Here is a 20,913-nt window from a genome sequence, read left to right on the forward strand (position 1 = left end):
TGCTATTTCCAGGCCTGGTGCCCCTCCAGTGTCAAGTTGCAATGTTGTCATCTGTCCTTCTTTTTTTTTTTAGCTATCTAGGCTCTAGGCTGAAGTTGAGACAAATTCCTGGGAAATTTCACTGTTCTCCCCATTCATGTCTTCTCTTACACAGGGAAAGCTCTAGCCCTTTTTGCTCCACTTTCCTGGGTTACCCCAGCTCCAGCTAACTTCCCCCAACCTCATTCTAGACAAACTCAATGCTGCTGCTGCTAAGTCACTTCAGTTCAGTTCAGTTCAGTCGCTCAGTCGTGTCAGACTCTTTGCGACCCCATGAATCGCAGCAGCCAGGCCTTCCTGTCCATCGCCAACTCCTGGAGTTCACTGAGACTCATGTCCATCGAGTCAGTGATGCCATCCAGCCATCTCATCCTCTGTCGTCCCCTTCTCCTCCTGCCCCCAGTCCCTCCCAGCATCAGGGTCTTTTCCAATGAGTCAACTCTTCGCATGATGTGGCCAAAGTACTGGAGTTTCAGCTTTAGCATCATTCCCTCCAAAGAAATCCCAGGGCTGATCTCCCTCAGAATGGACTGGTTGGATCTCCTTGCAGTCCAAGGGACTCTCAAGAGTCTTCTCCAACACCACAGTTCAAAAGCAGCAATTCTTCGGCACTCAGCCTTCTTCACAGTCCAACTCTCACATCCATACATGACCACAGGAAAAACCATAGCCTTGACTAGACGGACCTTTGTTGGCAAGTAATGTCTCTGCTTTTCAATATGCTATCTAGGTTGGTCATAACTTTCCTTCCAAGGAGTAAGCGTCTTTTAATTTCATGGCTGCAGTCGTATCCAACTCTGTGTGACCCAATAGATGGCAGACAAACTCAATACATTGCCAGTATTTTCTCAGTCTTCCTTTTGGAAAGGAAACAGCGCAGTGCTGACTTTAGATACAGAGTATTTCCATGTAGCATTTAAACAAATAATGATACTATGTGCAGTTGTGTACAAGTGGTTGTTGTTTTATGTTTTAAATTTTGTACATAGTTGACACAGCATATGATAAAGACTGAAAGTAATAAAAAAGTGCAGCATTAAAAGTGCATTTTCCTCCCATCCTTGGTCTCTATGTGTGTGCTTCTTCACCTCAGAGGACACTCCTATACTTAATTTTCTATGTTCATTTCTAGAGATAGGTAAAAGACATACATATATAAAGGAGCAGGAAATGGCAACCCACTGCAGTATTCTTGCCTGGAAATTTCATGGACTGAGAAGCCTTTCTTGAGAAATTTAATGGACAGAGGATAAATCTCATGGGACAGTCCAAGGGGTCCCAAAGAGTCAAACATGACTGAGCATGCACACACACACACATACACACACACATATATAAGCATATTTATGATTTTCATACAAATGCTAATATGCTTTATATTTTCTTTCTCATTTTGCTTTTTAAAAGTTTGTGAAATACAATAGAAATAATTTCATATCAGTATCACAGGTCTGTTTTATTCTTATTAGTGGTTAGAGTATTCTGTTGCATGAATATACCATATATTAAAAATAATCCTTCACTGATGATCATTGATGTTTCTTTCCAGTCTTTTTATTACTACAATGATGTAGTCAGTATCTTTGTACATTTGCTATTCAATAAAAGTTGAAAATGAGAAGGGAAATTACTGGGTCAAAAGATATGTGAATTTTATATCTGGGTAGAGATTGTTAAATTTCCCATGCCAGAAATCATACCAATTCATACTCCTTACAATGAGTGGCTGCTGCTGCTGCTGCTGCTAAGTTGCTTCAGTCATGTCGGACTCTGTGCGACCCCATAGATGGCAACCCACCAGGCTCCCCTGTCCCTGGCATTCTCCAGGCAAGAACACTGGAGTGGGTTGCCATTTCCTTCTCCAATGCATGAAAGTGAAAAGTGAAAGTGAAGTCTCTCAGTCATGTCCAACTCTTAGCGACCCTTCTCTAAACCTCACCAACATCATGCATATTTTAAAATGAAATAGTTGGTCTTTGAGACTCATAAACATTGTTATTTCATTGTTATGCACTAAGAGAGCAAAGAGGTAAACTGTGATCTTCCTAAGAGTGTATAGGCAGAGTCAATGAGTCCTGATTGCTCCTAATTCCACTCCTCACTAGTTTTACTAATATTGTGCATTCAGGCGTGTTTTTTACTTCTCTAAATCTTATCTCCTTGTTTCAAGTCAGTAATATTAATAACTTACTATGTGTAACTACTATTATATACTTAATTCAATCTTTACAAAAAATCTATAAAGAAGCTATTAGCATCTTCATTTCACAGATGTGAATAGTTTTCTCATCTTTATAAAAACCATTTTTATAGGATGATATGAGAATTAAAGGATAAGCTTCATGTGAAACAATTAGCAAAATACGTGGTTGTAATGCAGTATACATTATTATTTTTGTATTAATATAGATAAAGGAAAAGGATTTATCACTATAGGTATGAAAGAATAGATCTTAAAAATATGCTTAGCACATTTAATTTTTTTTATTATACTAAACTTCCAAAAGCTAGAGTGAAATGTTTAATATTAATTTCTAGCTGATGACTTTCAGCCTCTATTTCTTCAGTTATCTCTAGGGTTAGCCTCTAAGTCTCAACAAAATTAATTTACATGTACTGATTTAAAAAAAATGCTGAAATTGCTCATCAGAAGTAGGAATGCTGTTGCAAAATAAGAATTAAATATATGAAATCCATAAGAAGATATCAATTTTCCACTTTCTTTCTGGAGGGCATAATCTAATACTCCTTTAGTCATACCCAGAGTTAACAAATGATGATATTTTTGCCATTTTGCTTTAGTCTAAGTGATTTACCATTACAAAGATGAAACCTTTCTTCTCCCATTGTGGAGAAAAATTCTTGACCTGCCCCCAAAGCTAATCTTGTCATGAATTCAAAACATATCCAGGTTCTGTTTTCATATATTCACATATATTTCATCCTATAAACATATGTATTTTGAGATGTGAATTGCTTATTCACTTTCAGTTCAGTTCAGTGGCTCAGTCTTGTCTGACCCTTTGGGACCCCATGGACTGCAGCACGCCAGGCTTCCCTGTCCATCACCAAATCCCAGAGCTTGCTCAAACTCATGTCCATTGAGATGGTGATGCCATCCAACCATCTCATCCTCTGTTGTGCCCTTCACCTTCCGCCTTCAATCTTTCCTAGCATCAGATCTTTTCTAATGAGTCAGCTCTTCACATCAGGTGGCCAAAGTATTGGAGCTTCAGCTTCAGCATCAGTCCTTCCAAAGAATATTCAGAGTTGATTTCCTTAAGGCTTGACAGGTTTGACCTCCATGTAGTCCAAAGGACTCTCAAGAGTCTTCTCTAACACCACAATTCAAAAGCATCAGTTCTTCGGTGCTCAGCCTTCTTTAAGGTGCAACTCTCACAGCCATACATGACTACTGAAAAACCATAACTTTCATTATATGGAGTTTTGTTGGCAAACTAATGTCTCTGTTTTTTAATATGAAGTCTAGGTTGGTCATAGCTTTTTTCCCAAGGGGTAAGTGTCTTTTAATTTCATGGTTGTAGTCTCCATTTACAGTGATTTTGGAGCCCAAGAAAATAAAGTCTGTCACTGTTTCCATTTGCCATGAAGTGATGGGACCATCACTTTAGTTTTTTTATGTACTCTGCACACAAGTTAAGTAAGCAGGGTGACAATATACAGCCTTGACATATTCCTTTCCCAATTTCCAAAGAGTCTGTTGTTCCATGTCCGGGTCTAACTGGTACTCCTTGACCTGCATACAGATTTCTCAGGAGGCAGGTAAGGTGGTCTGGTATTTCCATCTCTTGAAGAATTTTCCTCAGTTTGTTGTGATCCATACTAAGGTCAAAGGCATTAGTGTAGTCAATGAAGCAGAAGTAGATGTTTTTCTGGAGTTCTCTAGCTTTTTCTATGATCCAACAGATATTGGGAATTTGATCTATGGTTCCTCTGCCTTTTCTAAATCTGGCTTGAACATCTGGAAGTTCTTGGTTCACTTACTGTTGAAGCCTAGCTTGGAGAATTTTGAGTATAACTTTGCTAGCATGTGAGATGAGTAAATTGTGTGGTAGTTAGAAGATTCTTTGTCTTTCTTTGGGACTGGAATGAAACTGGACCCTTCCCAGTCCTGTGGCCCCTGCTGAGTTTTCCAAATTTGCTGACATATTGAGTGTACTACTTTAACAGCATCATCTTTTAGAATTTTAAATACTTCAGCTGGAATTCCATCACCTCCACTAGTTTTGTTCATAGTGATGCTTCCTAAGGCCCACTTGACTTCACAATCCAGGATGTCTGGCTCTAGGTGAGTGACTACACCACTGTGGTTATCCAAATCATTAAGATCTTTTTTATATAGTTCTTCTGTGTATTCTTGTCACTTCTTAATATCTTTTGCTTCTGTTAGGTTTATAATGTTTCTGTCCTTTATTGTGCCCATCTTTGCATAAAATGTTCCCTTGGTATCTCTTATTTTCTTGAAGAGCTCTCTAGTCTTTCCCATTCTATTGCTTTCCTCTATTTCTCTGCATTGATCGCTGAGGATGGCTTTGTTATCTCTCCTTGCTAGTCTTTGGAACTCTGCATTCAGATGGATGTATCTTTTTTTTTTTCTCCTTGCCTTTTGCTTCTCTTCTTTTCTCAGCTATTCACTTTAATTAAAATTAAATTTATTTATCCTGGCTTGTAATATTAGAGATTTGAAGCATTTCCAAGATGTACTATTATAAACAACGTTACACAAATATGAAAGTGAAAGTATAAGTTGCTCAATCATGTCTGTCTCTTTGTGATCCCATGGACTGTAGCCTGCCAGGCTCTTCTGTTCATGGAATTCACCATGCAATACAAAAATGGTTCCCTCCTCCAGGGGAACTTCCTGAGCTCAGTCAGTTCAGTTCAGTTGCTCAGTCATTTCCAACTCTTTGTGACTCCATGGACTGCAGCCAGGCTTCCCTGTCCATCACCAACTCCCAGAGTTTGCTCAAATTCATGTCCATCAGGTGGCTGATGCCATCCAATCATCTCATCCTCTCTCATCCCCTTCTCCTCCTGCCTTCAATCTTTCCTAGCATCAGGGTCTTTTCCAATGAGTCAATTCTTCACATCAGGTGGCCAAAATATTGGAGTTTCAGCTTCAGCATCAGTCCTTCCAATGACTATTCAAGACCAATTTCCTTTAGTCTTCCCTTCCCAACCTCCTTGGGCTTATTTCCTTGTTTATGGAGAATATTTACCTAGAAGCCAAATTGCTAGGTTATAGGAAATTTTTTTTCACCTTTACTGGATATCGATAAATTTCCTCTTATTTAATTGATGTGTAGTTGATTTACAGTGTTGTATCAATCTTTGCTGTACAACAAAGTGATTCAGTTAAATTTAAATGGTTGAATTATTCATATCATTCAAGAAATATATGATAGCTTCCATTTTTTCAACAAATTCATCAATACTATGTATTGTCAACTTTGAATTCCATGTCAATCTGATAAACATGAAAAGCATCATGCTTAAATGTGTATTTTTTGTGTAATTCTCTAGTATTATATTACTAGAGAAGATGAATATTTTGTATTTATAAGCTTTGGGTTTTCTTTTCTCTGAATTGATCATTTTCCTATTTGGCTTTTTATTGTTTTGTTCTTCTTATAGTCACCATGTGGTCTAGATACTAAATATGATTCATCTGTCACATTTTTAAGTTTATCATTATATCCTGGGTAGTTTTCAGTTTGGAAGTCATAAATTTTTTTGTATACCAATCTTTTCTTAAGGTTTTGGGGTTTTTTTGTATCTTGGTTAATGAATCATATCTTGATCCAAATTACTAAGATAATTTTCCTCCTATAGTTTAAAAAAATGTGTATGTATCTTTACATTTTTTTTTTTCTCATTTGAAGCATTTTGTTTTGCTATTTGTGCTAGAGGGTTATTCTTGTTTTCAAATCTGTATGGCAAGCTGATAGTCCCAGTACTGTGTATTGCTATATCTGTGTTTCCTGTACTAATTTGTAATATTTTCATCATATATTAAGCCTCCTTGATAATTCTAAGCTTTCTACTGTTTCATTGACCCATTTGCTTGTATAGTACTGTATAGTACTGAGAGTACTATTTATTAAACAATATAGATTTGTATGTCTCAATGTAAATGTTCCACTTTGTCAAAGTGTATTTGGCTAGCCTTAGGCTTTGCTTCCATAAAACTTTCAGTAAAAGTGTGTCAAGATAGATTATTTAATAATTTTTATTAGAACTTGTATGTATTTGTCATCTTAATATGCCAAATATTTCTGCCCATCGTTTCTTGCCATTAATTCCATGCTTTTTAATGTTTTTCTATAACATCTTGTAATTTCCACATTAAGATTAGGCATATATTTTATTGCATTTATTTTTAACATATTGTATTTTTGTTGTTATGATAAATGAGATATTTTTTCTATTAAATTTTCTATTTGGTTAGTGATAGTGATTAGAAGCATCATTGATTTTGTCTGCTGATCTTATATTCAACAATTTTGTTGAACTTACAAATTCTATTAATATCTATAGATTTTCTTGAATTTTCTAGGTAGACATTCATGTTGTCTACAAATAATGCATTTTATCTTTATTTTTCTATGTATTTTCATTTTGGTTAGAAATTTCAGTATAGTACTGAATAGCTGTAGGGTCGTCCTTACCTTTTCCTGATTTGCATTAAATGTGATGCTTGCCATGAATTTTTGGTGATATTCTCTATTAGACTAAGGAAGTCTACTCCTAGTTTTCTGAGAATTTTTATTGTGAATGTGTGTAAAATATTATCAACTGATTGTTTTTGCATCAGTAGAGACAATTGAAGTTTTTTTCCTTTACTCCATTAATACAAATCACATTTATTGATTTTATAATATAAAGGCATCTCTATATAGCTGAAATAAATCAGTGATAAAGAATCTGCCTACCAATGCAGGAGACTCTAAAGATGTGGGTTCAATCCCTGATCAGGAAGATTCACTGGAGTAGGAAATGGCAACACACTCCAGTATTCTTGCATGGAAAATTTCATGGAGAGAGGAACCTGGCAGGCTATAGTCCATGGGGTCACAAAGAGTTGGACATGACTATGAATGCACCCACATATCATTATCATATATATTATATGATTCTGATGAATTGTTATTATTCTTAGTTTACTGTTGGATCGTACTATTATATTAACATATTTATGTCTGTATTCATAACTGAGGTTAGTTTATTATGTATTACAACTGCCTGTTTTTAATGTTAGTCTCATGAAATGAATTAGGTAGCTTTACCTCCCTCTTTTATTCTTTCACACTTTTCCTTCTTTCTTTTTTGGTTTATTAAAAATACTGAAACAGATTTTCTTGCAATGGTACATGGTAAGGCAAGAGGATTTGACTACTAATTGTTTGGTAGTTGATTATTCAGGGTTTCTGAATTTCTTTCTAAGTCAACATTATTAAGTATTGTGAAGAGAACTTCTATTTCTGTTGTCTGAAGTTTTCTTGATGTAAAATTGTTCATTGTATGTGAACCATGTTTCTTTTAACTACTAAAATTTGTTATTTGTATAAACTACTTTTCTTGGTTGATTTACTGAATTATTTTCTGATTGCATTGACTTTTTCAAATAAATTGCTCTAATATTTGCTTATTTGTTTGGCTGTTTATTAGTTTATCAATTTTGCTCTGTTTGTGATTGTTTTGTTCTTTTATCTTCTATAGGTTTTCTTTCTAGTTTTTCGATTTTAATTTTTGCTATTTATTCTGTATATTTTACAATTTCCACTTTAATTTTTCAGTTATTTGTGGATGTGATACATAGTTTCAAAAATATGTTCAAACTAAAAAATATAATTTATTGCTAATTTAATTGCAGTAATGGCTAGAATGCTTTCATTTAATCTTTTTCTACCTAGCTTCCCCATTAATGTTGCCAAATGGTATTTTACTGTCTCCTTTAACAATATTTTACTTTTATAATCAACCATTATTTTTTCCATGCATTTTCCTATTATTTCAGAGCATTGGTTTTATGATTTTAAAAATCTGCTTCAAAATTAAAAATGTAGAAAAGGGCCTGTGGTGAATTTCTCCATCATTTTGTTCTATCTAACCAGTTCCCTTCTCCTCAGAAAGTTTCAAAATTATCAATTTCTTAAATACATGGAGGTAGTTAATCAGGGAAATATATTTCAATAAAACTCTTAAATACATGTCATTATGGGCAGAGAAAAGTGTATATGTGCAGTTAATAAACCCCAACTTGAGGGGATATAAAGATTAAATAAAGCATTGTGTATAGATATGAAAGTACTTAATATAACCAACACAGTACATGTTCAAGCAATGAGAAAAATACGTACAGATTGTAGTATTTTTTTTTGGTTTATGCAATTTCACTGAAGAAATATAAATGAATTACTAGCAGAGCTATTAGTTGATCACTCATCCACTGACAACTTGCATCATTTATTCAGTGATATATTAAACAGAGTATTGGAAGATAGATTAACTAATAGCTCCAAGCCTCCGAACAATTTAAATGAAAATCACAACATGTTTTGAGACCCTATTTTGGAATACAAAGGGTGTTTGACTTCTAATATCCATTCTCTGTAGAACAAGAACAGTTCATTCCTTTACTGACATGCATAAAATACATCACATTTTCTGTTCTTCTGCTGCTTTAAATTCAATGTCAATTCTCCAGCCACATCAGTTATGAGTGTAAAGTATATCAGATCAGATCAGATCAGTCGCTCAGTCATGTCAGACTCTTTGCGACCCCATGAATTGCAGCATGCCAGGCCTCCCTGTTCATCACCAACTCCCTGAGTTCACTCAGACTCACGTCCATCGAGTCAGTGATGCCATCCAGCCATCTCATCCTCTGTCGTCCCCTTCTTCTCCTGCCCCCAATCTCTCCCAGCATCAGAGTCTTTTCCAATGAGTCAACTCTTCGCATGAGGTGGCCAAAGTACTGGACTTTCAGCTTTAGCATCATTCCTTCCAAAGAACACCCAGGGCTGATCTCCTTCAGAATGGACTGGTTGGATCTCCTTGCAGTCCAAGGGACTCTCAAGAGTCTTCTCCAACACCACAGTTCAAAAGCATCAATTCTCCGGTGCTCAGCCTTCTTCACAGTCCAACTCTCACATCCATACATGACCACAGGAAAAACCATAGCCTTGACTAGATGAACCTTTGTTGGCAAGGTAATGTCTCTGCTTTTGAATATGCTATCTAGGTTGGACATAACTTTCCTTCCAAGGAGTAAGCGTCTTTTAATTTCATGGCTGCAGTCACCATCTGTAGTGATTTTGGAGCCCAGAAAAATAAAGTCTGACACTGTTTCCACTGTTTCCCCATCTATTTCCCATGAAATGGTGGGGCCGGATGCCATGATCTTCGTTTTCTGAATGTTGAGCTTTAAGCCAACTTTTTCACTCTCCACTTTCACTTTCATCAAGAGGCTTTTGAGTTCCTCTTCACTTTCTGCCATAAGGATGGTGTCATCTGCATATCTGAGGTTATTGATATTTCTCCCAGCAATCTTGATTCCAGCTTGTTTCTTCCAGTCCAGTGTTTCTCATGATGTACTCTGCCTCAAATCTCTAACAGTGGAAGGCTTAAACCAGAATGGATGCTGCTAGAATAATGCTGCTTCCTTTGATGTGACAACTCAGAATCCATCTCCCTCCCTCTCAGATGGTTCTTCAGCATGTTAGAGCAGTGAGGACTGGTTTTAGTCTCATAATCAAGTTAGAGTGAAGACATTGGCCCCATAATACACATGTTCCATTTTTTAAAAAATTCTGAATCTTGGGCAACTCTTCTCTTGTAAGTACATTACAGTTTCTAAAAGCAGATATTTTCTAAAGCTGGAAGAACTTAAGTCTTCTCAGATGAACATGTGAATGAAAGGAGGAAGGTAAACAAAACATAAAATTAAAAAAGATGAGGTCTGATAGGGGAGCAGCTCGATAAGAAAATCAAAAAAGGAACAGTAATTTAAAGTTTATTCCAGATACAATGCAGGTTATTCTGACTTTAAAGAAGCATCACATGGCATACTTCTGAGTCCATCCCCTAGATATTCTGTTGTACTTATCTCTGTTTTACAGATCCATGCCATCTTTGGCACTATGGGGTCATCTGGGTTTGGATCACATAGCAGTGAACAAATGGATAAAAGTACTTTAGAAATAGATAAAGCAGGAGACCACTGTGATCTTAGACTATCAAGACAAATGCTGCCATTACTGTTAATATTTGGATGATAAATTCTTGTTGTAAATGCAACCTGAGGTGATTTGAATGGGTAGTCTGTAGGAAAATGAATTGTCAAAAAGAATACACCTCCTTGATATGGGCTGTCACTACGTCCCATAATTGTGGCTTGCCAGTGAAACATATCATCCCCAACTGGACCTACAGAACATTGTGCTGGAGGGTCATGGGCCAAATCACTAAGTTCCTTATTAATCCGTTTCAGCGCCATAGTCTGCTTTCTGTCTGGTTCCTCACTATCATGGTTTGTGCTCGAAGATCCAGCCAAAACTCTTGATTATTCTGGCGGCTTGGAAGGATTGTCTGTTTCACACTGGCTCTGTCAGACACAGGCGCTTGGTATTGAGGAGGCAATCTCAGGAGAACCTCAAGGCTGGCTAACAGGAACTGTCTGTATTAATTATTATTAGGGACAATTGATGATTTTTATGGGAGGCGGAGAAGGCAATGGCACCCCACTCCAGTATTCTTGCCTGGAGAATCCCATGGACGGAGGAGCCTGGTGGGCTGCAGTCCATGGGGTCGCTGGGAGTCAGACACGACTGAGCGACTTCACTTTCACTTTTCACTTTCATGCATTGAGAAGGAAATGGCAACCCACTCCAGTGTTCTTGCCTGGAGAATCCCAGGGACAGGGGAACCAGGTGGGCTGCCGTCTATGGGGTCGCACAGAGTCAGACACGACTGAAGCGACTTAGAGCAGCAGCAGCAGGATAGTCATTAGGAAGACAGATTCATCATCAGATACTCTTGGTTTAGAGTCTCTGCTTTGCCACTTTCTATTGTGTTGTCTTAGACAAGTAGTTAACCTCTTGAATTCTTAGATTTACTATGAAATGGATATCACAATTATATTTAACCTATTCGAATTTTCACAATTAAGTGAAATCATGGATATAGAGTATAGACACCTAAATTACGATATTGCTTGTAAGATAATAGGCTCTTCTTCTTCTCCATCCCCTCCTTCTCCCCATCATCACCATAATCATACTAGTGATAGTAATTAGTGATAATTATAATTTTAAAAATTACGCTCTTTATTTGAAGGACCAGAAAGTGATTAAGTTTAAACTGGTAAGATAGGCTGACTTCAAATTAGGAAATTTCAAGACTGACAGCAGTGTGGCTCTCCCAGCCTTAAGGCATTCAAACAGCTGTATTCAATTAGTTTATTGGGGGAGAAGGCAATGGCACCCCACTTCAGTACTCTTGCCTGGAAACTCCCATAGACAGAGGAGCCTGGTGAGCTACAGTCCATGGGGTCATGAAGAGTCGGACACGACTGAGCGACTTCCCTTTCACTTTTCACTTTCATGCATTGGAGAAGGAAATGGCAACCCACTCCAGTGTTCTTGCCTGGAGAATCCCAGGGACAGCGGAGCCTGGTGGGCTGCTGTCTATGGGGTCGCACAGAGTGGGACATGACTGATGTGACTTAGCAGCAGCAGCAGCAGTTTATTGGGAGTTATTAAATTGTGTAATATAAAATATATTTGTGCCCATTTTGCAGAACATGAAAACAGAACTACGTAAATGACAGATGGTCAATCTGTGGATTCCTAGGGGACCTTGGAGATCATGGGGGTTGCAGCCACGTTAATAAGTATTGCCTTATGCAACTTTCTGTGTCTCCACAACACTAGCTCCAGGCAAGACTACAGCTTTAAGGTATGCATATGGTGGGTGGGAGAAGACTGGGGTAGATGGCGAAGATTGATCTAGGTAGGAGGTAGGCTGATTGCCAGATTCCCCAGGGTGATAGAGAAAGCTTTTTGTTATAATTTAATAGAAAGTGTTATGCCAAAAATGTTCCCATAAATAAATACATATGTTGGTTCTTGCTGAAAAATGCAAATCAGATGGTTTTGATGTTTTAATACTTACGTGAAATACCTTAAATAACAATCACAAACATTTATGTGTGTACATATATACATTTCAATGTATACCACATTAGGCACATAGAAAGCGTTTTATAAAATGGCATAATAAGACCCACCAGTGTCCTGACATCAGGCTGAAATTCAAATCAAATAATGCAACCCTGGAAGCACTGTAGGAACTTTCATCACCATATCAAGTATTCATCAGACTTTACCTTAGGCTGTATTTAAAAAATCACAGTCTGAAACAGACAGAAACAAATATCTGGTTTGTCTGGCTGCATCATTACTATTCTAAAATGTTATAATCTTATACTTAGAGGGCATCAAAACAATCTTGGACATATGAAATACACCAGTATTGGATCCAAACTCTGACTCTTCTCTATCTAGTAGAGCTGACTTGATCTTTCTTTTCTATTGTGAAGCAGAAATTATAAAAAACTGTCTGAGAATTAGGATATTAGCATAAATTATGGAGATCTGGTAGTTAAACTGAACTAAGATTTTCCATTCCTCATAAAACATCTGTAGAACACAATGGTGCTCTTTGGATATTAGTTGATTGGCATAGATGACAAATATATACAATTTGCTTTATTGAAACTTTCCTGACATAACCAAAATGTTTTCTGAGCTATGGTGGTCAATGTACTTCTGAATAATGCATTCATGGCAATGAAAGATTGCTTTTTAAGGCTACTGACTGATTAGCAAATTGCAAACTTTACCAAATACAATGTAGATTGATAACGGATTTTATCTTTGAATTGTAGGATAAATCAACATTTAACTTTTTATGGAGAAGTGACTAAAATCAATAATAATGATGACTATAATGATTGCCATTATTGTTACATACATTGTAACTGATACATAAGTCTTAGTACAAAAAAATACATACTAATTACCCCACAATGACACCATTAAGTAACTTAGAAGTGGTCAGAGAGCTAAGAAATAGCTGAAACTTAATAATGGGCACTATGTTCAGCCTTAAGAAAAGAACCCCTTTTCCTATTGGGGAGTAATTATCATCTATTCCCAAATCAAATTAAGTGCTCAATAAAAAAATATATTATGACCTTCTGGTGCACCTTTTTATTGCTTAGAATGGAGTGCCAATGACACCAGATAGTTTATGTAACTATCTCACAATCTGACTTTTCTCAAAAATGTTCAGGGAAAGCACAGGAATAACTTAGCAGAAACTCTCATAATCACAAATTGGAAAAAATAGCCCAAGTCCATGTTTTAATAATGGCAGAAGGTAGTGTCAGCTCTCTAAACATATTTCAGAGCCTCAGGAAGGAAACATGAAAGGCTATTCATTTACAATATTTAAAGAGCACATGGATGATCAATCATGTCTGACTCTTTTGTGACCCCATGGACTGTAGCTCACCAGGCTCCTCTGTATATGGGATTTCCCAGGCAAGAATACTGGAGTGGGCTGCCATTTCCTCCTTCAGGGGATCTTCCTGACCCAGGGATTGGAGCTGCATCTCCATTTGCCGACAAAGATTCATGTAGTCAAAACTATGGTTTTTCCAGTAGTCATGTATGGATGTGAGAGTTGGACCACAAAGAAGGCTAAGCACCAAAGAATTGATGCCTTCAAACTGTGATACTAGAAAACATTCTTGAGAATCCCTTGGACAGCAAGAAGATCAAACCAGTAATCCTAAAGGAAATCAACCCTGAATATTCATTGGAAGGACTGATGCTGAAGCTCCAATCCTTTGGCCACCTGATGTGAAGAGCCAACTTACTAGAAAAGACCCTGATGCTGGAAAAGATGGAGGACAAGAGGAGAAGAGGATGACAGAGGATGAGATGGTCTGCTGGATCATCGACTCGGTGGACGGGAGTTTGAGTAAACTCCAGGAGACAGTGAGGAAGAGGGAAGCCTGGGGTGCTGCAGTTCATGGGGTCGCAGAGTCGGACATGACTGAGGACTGAACAACAACTTCTCCTTTAGCAAGTGAATTGTTCACTGTACCAACATTTAAATACCTATTTAGCTGTATTTAGTGATAGAGATGAATAAGGTAAGCCTTTTGCCCTCAAAGAGCTTATAGTCTAGTGAAATGAAGTAGGACTGAGTATGCTCACCCTTGCCTAGGAGTCTACAGGTGGGGAGGGGATGCGCTTAGAGCTCTGTGTCATCTTTAGCACCAAGGTCCATGAACACTTTCATGACTGCTAAACCTGGAGTTAATATTTACCAGGTTAACAGTTCAGGAAGCAGCATGCTCAGGGCTCCCATGGGCAGGGAAGAAACACTGCAGGAAGTTCTTGATTTCTATGAACACATGTGAATACATACAAGAAGGAAAAGGATGGCAAGAGAGCAGACAGTAGCTGTAGGTCTTCAAGGCCAAATCTGGGGCCAGAACTCAAACCCACAGTGTAGAAGTTGGCAACTCCAGTCTCTCAGTGGAAAAAAAAAAAAAAAAAAAAAAAATCAGACATCAGGGCCTCTGGGGCAAAGACTCAGAAGTGAGGTGAGTGGTTGATGCTATGTTACGGCATACCTGGTCACCTACTAGAGACATGTATTTTCATATATATATATATATATTTATTTATTTAAATAAAATATGCTTTATATAACATATTTTATAAAAATATACACACACTTAGTATATATGTTCCTGTATATATGATTACATTATTTTTATATATCATATATTGCTTCCTGATTGAGGAATCACCGTGGGGACGACTCTAGTGTGTCTGTGATTAGAGTGAACTTAGCAACCTGAAGGCCAGGGGCATGCCAGATACACAGGAGACACAGCACAACAGTTTTCAACCCTGGCTGCATGTTAGAGTTCCCTGGGAACTTTAAACAGATAATAATATAGAGGTCTGACCCCAGGAGACCCAAGTTCGATCCCTGGGTCATGAAGATCCCCTGCAGAAGAAAATGGCAACCCACTCCAGTAATCTTGCCATGGACAGAAAATACCATGGACAGAGGAACCTGGTGGGTACAGTCCACAGGGTTGCGGAGTTGGAGACAACGTAGCAACTAAAGCACAACTGACCCCTAGAGATTCTGAATTTATTGTGTGGAGTGAAATTAGGCATTGGCAGTTGTTGTTTTTTTTTCTCATTAATACACTTTAATTTTAGAGCAGTTTTTAGTTCACAGAAAAACTGAGCAGAAAGTACAGAGATTTATTATATATAAGTGGCACTAGTGGTAAAGAACTTGCCTGCCCATGCAAGAGACACACACGGACGTGACCCCTGGACCAGGAAGATCCCCTGGAGGAGGACATGGCAACCCACTCCAGTATTCTTGTCTGGAGAATCCCCATGGACAAGAAGAGCCTGGGAGGCTGTAGTCATAGGGTTGCACAGAGTTGGACACGACTGAAGTGACTTGGCATGCACACACACACCTCGTTCATATGCAGCCACAACCTCCCCTTCTATCAACATCCTGAACTACAGAGGTACCTTTGTTACAATCAATGAGCCTACACTGACACATCATCATCACCCAAAGTCCACAGGGTGCACTAGGTCTCACCCTTGTTGTTGTACATTCTATGGGTTTGGACAAAAATGTAATGACAGGTATCGACCATTGTAGTATCATACAGACTGGCTTGGCAGCTTTTATAAAGGCTCTTGGTCAACCGCTGTACCACCAGTAAGAAGCCACAAAGACAGGTATGACATTTAGAAGCTGCCATATGACACTGTTAACAAAATTACAATAGGTCTATCACCCTCTATTATCTTTAATTTTTAGGCAAAAGCAGAAGAGTTTTTCTGAAACTCCACCAATTGATGGAGGGTGCAGTGATTTACTAGAAAGTTATCACTCCTTGTGGGAAAGAATGGGGACAGCCTGCAGAGGATGAAATGGTCCCAACAGCCACAAGGGCTGGAGGATGGGGGCGGGGATAGAACTTACAGATAACACACATGTGTCATCACTGAAGAAGAGGTTTAACACATGACAGATTTGGTTTTTAATCCTAACTTTGTCTGATGTGTCAACTGGAACAGAGGATCTGACTCCTCTGAGCATCAGTTTCTTCATCTGAGGAATGAAGATGGTAGTACCGAAATTGAAGGGTCATTATAAAATTCAAGTCATTCCCTCTGGTTTAGCATATTTCCAGAACTTTATGGATCAACTATACATGGATTATATTGTAAATATTAGTAGTAGTGATTAAAGAAGAGTATGGAAGCAATTTCTTAGTGGTGCAATACAGACTGGAGAATATGAGAGTTCAAACTCAGAGAAAGTATGGGTGGTAGAACAGTCAGAAAAGGCCTGTTAGGATTTGATTAGTTTATACAGTTTTATAGAGGAGTGAGGGAGAGAAGGATATCACTGAATGATGTGTCTGGGGGACACATGTGTCATGGGAGACAAAGCTGCATGCATCAGGCTTATGGGAAATGTGGGGCCACAGAATTTGGGGAGGTTTCAACTTGGCCTTGAGGAGTTGATACTTATCATGTGTGCCAAACCTCTGTGAAAACACCACATTTTTAAAAGGGGATATGGGTTTTATTCAGGGGCCCTCAGAGATGACAGTAGAGAAGACTGTCCCATAAACCTGCCGTTCATGGAACGGCCTTCGTTTCCCTTCATCTTCTCAGTTTGTCAGAAACGCTATCTCTCATGGGCATCTTGGCTAAGAGGAGACATCTGGTTTTGCATAGGCATAAATGAAATGATTTGTGACGATCTGTTACTAACATAAAAGGGCATGTCTTCATCATACTCAAAAAGATAACACAAACTACTGCGTGCCGAATCCTCACTCTCTAAAAGAAGATATTATTTGCATGCATTTTCTGTTACCGAAAAGCTAATCAAGCGAGTTTTCTGATGAGAAGAAAGAATTTGCTGTGGATGGTGAATTTGGGCCCTGAGAATGAAAAGTATGGACCTGTGATATTATTACTTCAAATATCTTTAAGAATTAGGTGTACTTTATTACCAGTAGGTGTCACTGCAGGCATTAAACACAGTCTTTGTTTCTAGAGAACTCTGTCCCATAAATGTTGGTGTAATTTAATTGGTAGAACATAGTTATGATAGGCATAAAGGATATGTATTCTGAAAAGCAATATATTTCATCGTGGTCATGAACTTGTAAAAACATTGGCTTAAGGAAGCTAAAGTGTATACTTTAAATGGGCTTACTTAATACAATATACAGCATAAGTAATAGAATCTTATGAGGTTTTAAATATATACAGTGGGTTTTCCTGGATAAGATAAGGCTTGCTTTTCAGAGTTATTCCATAGAGTCTGATTTATGGAGCTAATTTAATGAGAATTCATAGACCCAATTGCTGCCTTCTAAATCTTTGGGCAATTGACATTTTTTTTTTTTTCCCTTAACAATGTTCTTGTAAGTTTTGCTAGATGAGGGAAGGAAATTAAGAATTTTAACTTGAATTATATTAGTTACCATCTTTTGGGTTTCTTAGACCCTTTAAACATCTGATCTGATATCATCTAGTATCTGATATCAGGAAGTTAAAATCACTAAAGTCTTTTAGAGAGGCACAATTTAGTGGCTTCCAAGCAACTTACATACAAAAATATTGGTCATAACCAAACAGTGATCTCTGTTTCATTTCCACTGTGGCTTTAGAGCTGATTCATTAGTACAGTCATGCTGGGATTGTGAAGTTGAACTTTTGAACAGAATATTCTCAATAGAAAAATCTTTGCAGTCTGAAATTAATTTGCCTGCTGGAGGTGGTGGTGGTTCTTATTTATGCAAAATTTAAGGGCTAGGTGTGTAAATGTGCCCCTAGCGACTATTTCATTGGTTCCATTTTACAAATTGAAACTGATGATGGTGGTTATGGTACTTTTCAAGTGTGACTTGGGGGCAATCTAATTTACGTAAGCTGTTCAAAGGTGAACTCAATTTTTTCAATCATAAATTAAAAATCTATTCCAGTTTTCAAATCACAGACAGCAGCACAAATTACATATCTGCAGGCCATAAGGATTCTCCTGCTCTAGCCTACCTCTATTGATTTCATTAGGCTAGACCAGACATTGCCAGATGCCTTATATTTTAACATGTCCCTATAAAATTGAAAGTATTTTAGGAACATCCCATTGCCTTCTTTTCTGTGTATACTAACAGGGACTTGGTGAGCCACTTGCCTTTTCTTGTCTAAGTAAACCATCTATGGTAATATTTTTGACCTGTTAGATTACTGGACTTTCATAATGTGAACAAGATTTCACTGAAAGTCGTAATATTTTAGACTAAAAATCCAGACCACTGGAAACTACTTAGCAATATCAACTATGTGTATCTTCTTAAGACATAACAATACATCCTTGCTAATTACAAGGTGAAGACACTGCTCTCTATAGAAGCCTACATTCTGCACCTATATCATAGATCATACAATGAGGACAGAACAAAAAGGTTTGTCAATCAACTGTATGACTCACGAATCATAGTATTTGCAGTGTTTTTTTGTAGCATTCTTATGTGAAGTCTGTTGCATGGTAGTTTAAAAAAGCCAAGCTTCCAGATATTCTAAAATTACCATCTATGCTAAATTGGGCTTCAGAGATCAATATACTTCAGTCATATCATTGTGGTACCTGCTGCCAAGTCACTTCAGTCGTGTCTGACTCTGTGTGACCCCATAGACGGCAGCCCACCAGGCTCCCCCGTCCCTGGGATTCTCCAGGCAAGAACACTGGAGTGGGTTGCCATTTCCTTCTCCAATGCATGAAAGTGAAAAGTGAAAGTGAAGTCTCTCAGTCGTGTCTGACTCTTAGCGACCCCATGGACTGCAGCCTACCAGGCTCCCACGTCCATGGGATTTTCCAGGCAAGAGTACTGGAGTGGGGTGCCATTGCTAGTGTCCTTCTTTTTAATTCATTTTTTGGGATGACTCTGGCTTTTTTTGAAAACCAACATAGGAAATAAATTTTTGGAAACTCGATGTGCTAAAAGTAAGGACATTGTTGAAAATGCTGATTGTTATGTTTCGTGGGGTTCCAGCTTTCAATCTTAGTGTTAATAGAGTTTTGTTTCTCTGAGCCCTTTACAATTCTTTTTTATTTAATTTTATAACATAGTAGATGGTCTAAAACCAGAATCCTCTCTTTCTCTCCCTTACCTTTGGCTTATAAGTAAGCATAGAGCCAAACTTATGGTCCTATGTCAAGTAGAATGACCTTTATGGTTTACATTTGTAGAATAACTTCATTCCTAAGCACTCTTTGTTTTCATTCTTTCTCAGATACTTTTCCTCTCATATTGCTATATATTATATATCCTTGTAGGCTCTGGGAATTTGGGGACAAAGTGAGGAATAGTGAAAACAAAATACAACAAAAATAAATAGGGTATGTTTCCCAAATAGACCTTAACCTAAAAGTCATACAGCTCATCACACCCTAACCTCTAGAGTTTACAATAAAAATATGAGGGGATACTCTCCATAGCTAAAAGAAAAAAATAAGCAACACTCAGAAAAATACTTACATTTTTATGCTGTATAACATTGTACTAAGAATGGAGGTTATAGGTCCATTGGTGGGGGAGGGATCCATGCAATAATTATTTTTTCCCAGTAATTTGAAAGACATACAGTAAGACTTCCTCAGTTTAAAGCAAGAGCATCTGTTAAACTAGAAAAGGAACTCTTGAGATTCGTAATATATTGTTGGAGTTTAAGAAGTAGGCGTAGGTATTTTAAAATAGTTTAAAAGTGTGAGACTGAAGTTTACAGCATCTATGAATTATAAAAGCAAAGAACTTCACTGAGTCAGAAACGAGTAACCTTTCTAGGCTCAGTGTATGTGTTGCTGGAGAAGCAGCAGCTAAATAGGGGAGATAAAAGCAGGTCTGGATGGAGAGGAAGGATTAGACAGAGGGCTAGGGGAAGGGAAAGTGACTCACTGAGATCCCTTTCAGCATTATGGTTTTGTTATTTGACTTTGGATTCAGGGTATTTTGGCAAAACTTGCTAAAGATGAGACAGGAAGTTAGTCTTCATATACAAAGCATTTGAATGATTTTGGAAAGGGGAAAGACATTGTCAAAATAGAAGTAAAAGATTTCTTTGAATTTAGTAATAAAGTGAGTAAGTAGTAAGGATGATGGGTAGATAAGTGCTCTTAATAGTGGATTTCCTATTAAATATTTATTGTTCTATTGACACGTTGGACAACTGATTGATAAGAGCCTTCATCTCCAGGAATGAATTCTATATTTAAAGATCTTTTCCTCCACATCTCAATAATTTTATATGATCAGCTTTTATCCTTATCTTTATAAATTCCCTGAAGTTTCTTCCATCTAGCCTACATGGATTTCTCTAGAATTGACAAAGGAAAATTGTGTTTTAAAAATGCTACTTAAAAAATTAAATTCCGAAAGAGTAAGAAAAATAGTACCATACATAAAGATTTGAGAATTTCTTCTGAAATAATATGCCCCCACTTTGCTAACTCTGTAGATACAGTACGGTAAAAAAATGGACAAAAACACATATTTGTTATTTAGATTTATATATCAAGTGGACACAGGAGAAATAAATTATTTTGAATTTTGGTTTTGTCTTGAAATATGTTTATCCTTTTGGCATATGGATAGGTTTAGTCATTATCATTTGTCATCTCAGAAGAGATATAAGCAATCATTTTATT

General features: G+C 37.4%; 1 pseudogene; it reads right to left on the reverse strand.

The window, feature by feature from the left end:
- Positions 1-9,937: 9,937 nt before the first annotated feature.
- LOC106700912 (ubiquitin-conjugating enzyme E2 D3 pseudogene) lies at positions 9,938-10,558 on the reverse strand (annotated as a pseudogene).
- Positions 10,559-20,913: the final 10,355 nt, after the last annotated feature.

Source organism: Bos mutus, chromosome 8, assembly GCF_027580195.1.
Source record: "Bos mutus isolate GX-2022 chromosome 8, NWIPB_WYAK_1.1, whole genome shotgun sequence".
Taxonomy (NCBI): domain Eukaryota; kingdom Metazoa; phylum Chordata; class Mammalia; order Artiodactyla; family Bovidae; genus Bos; species Bos mutus.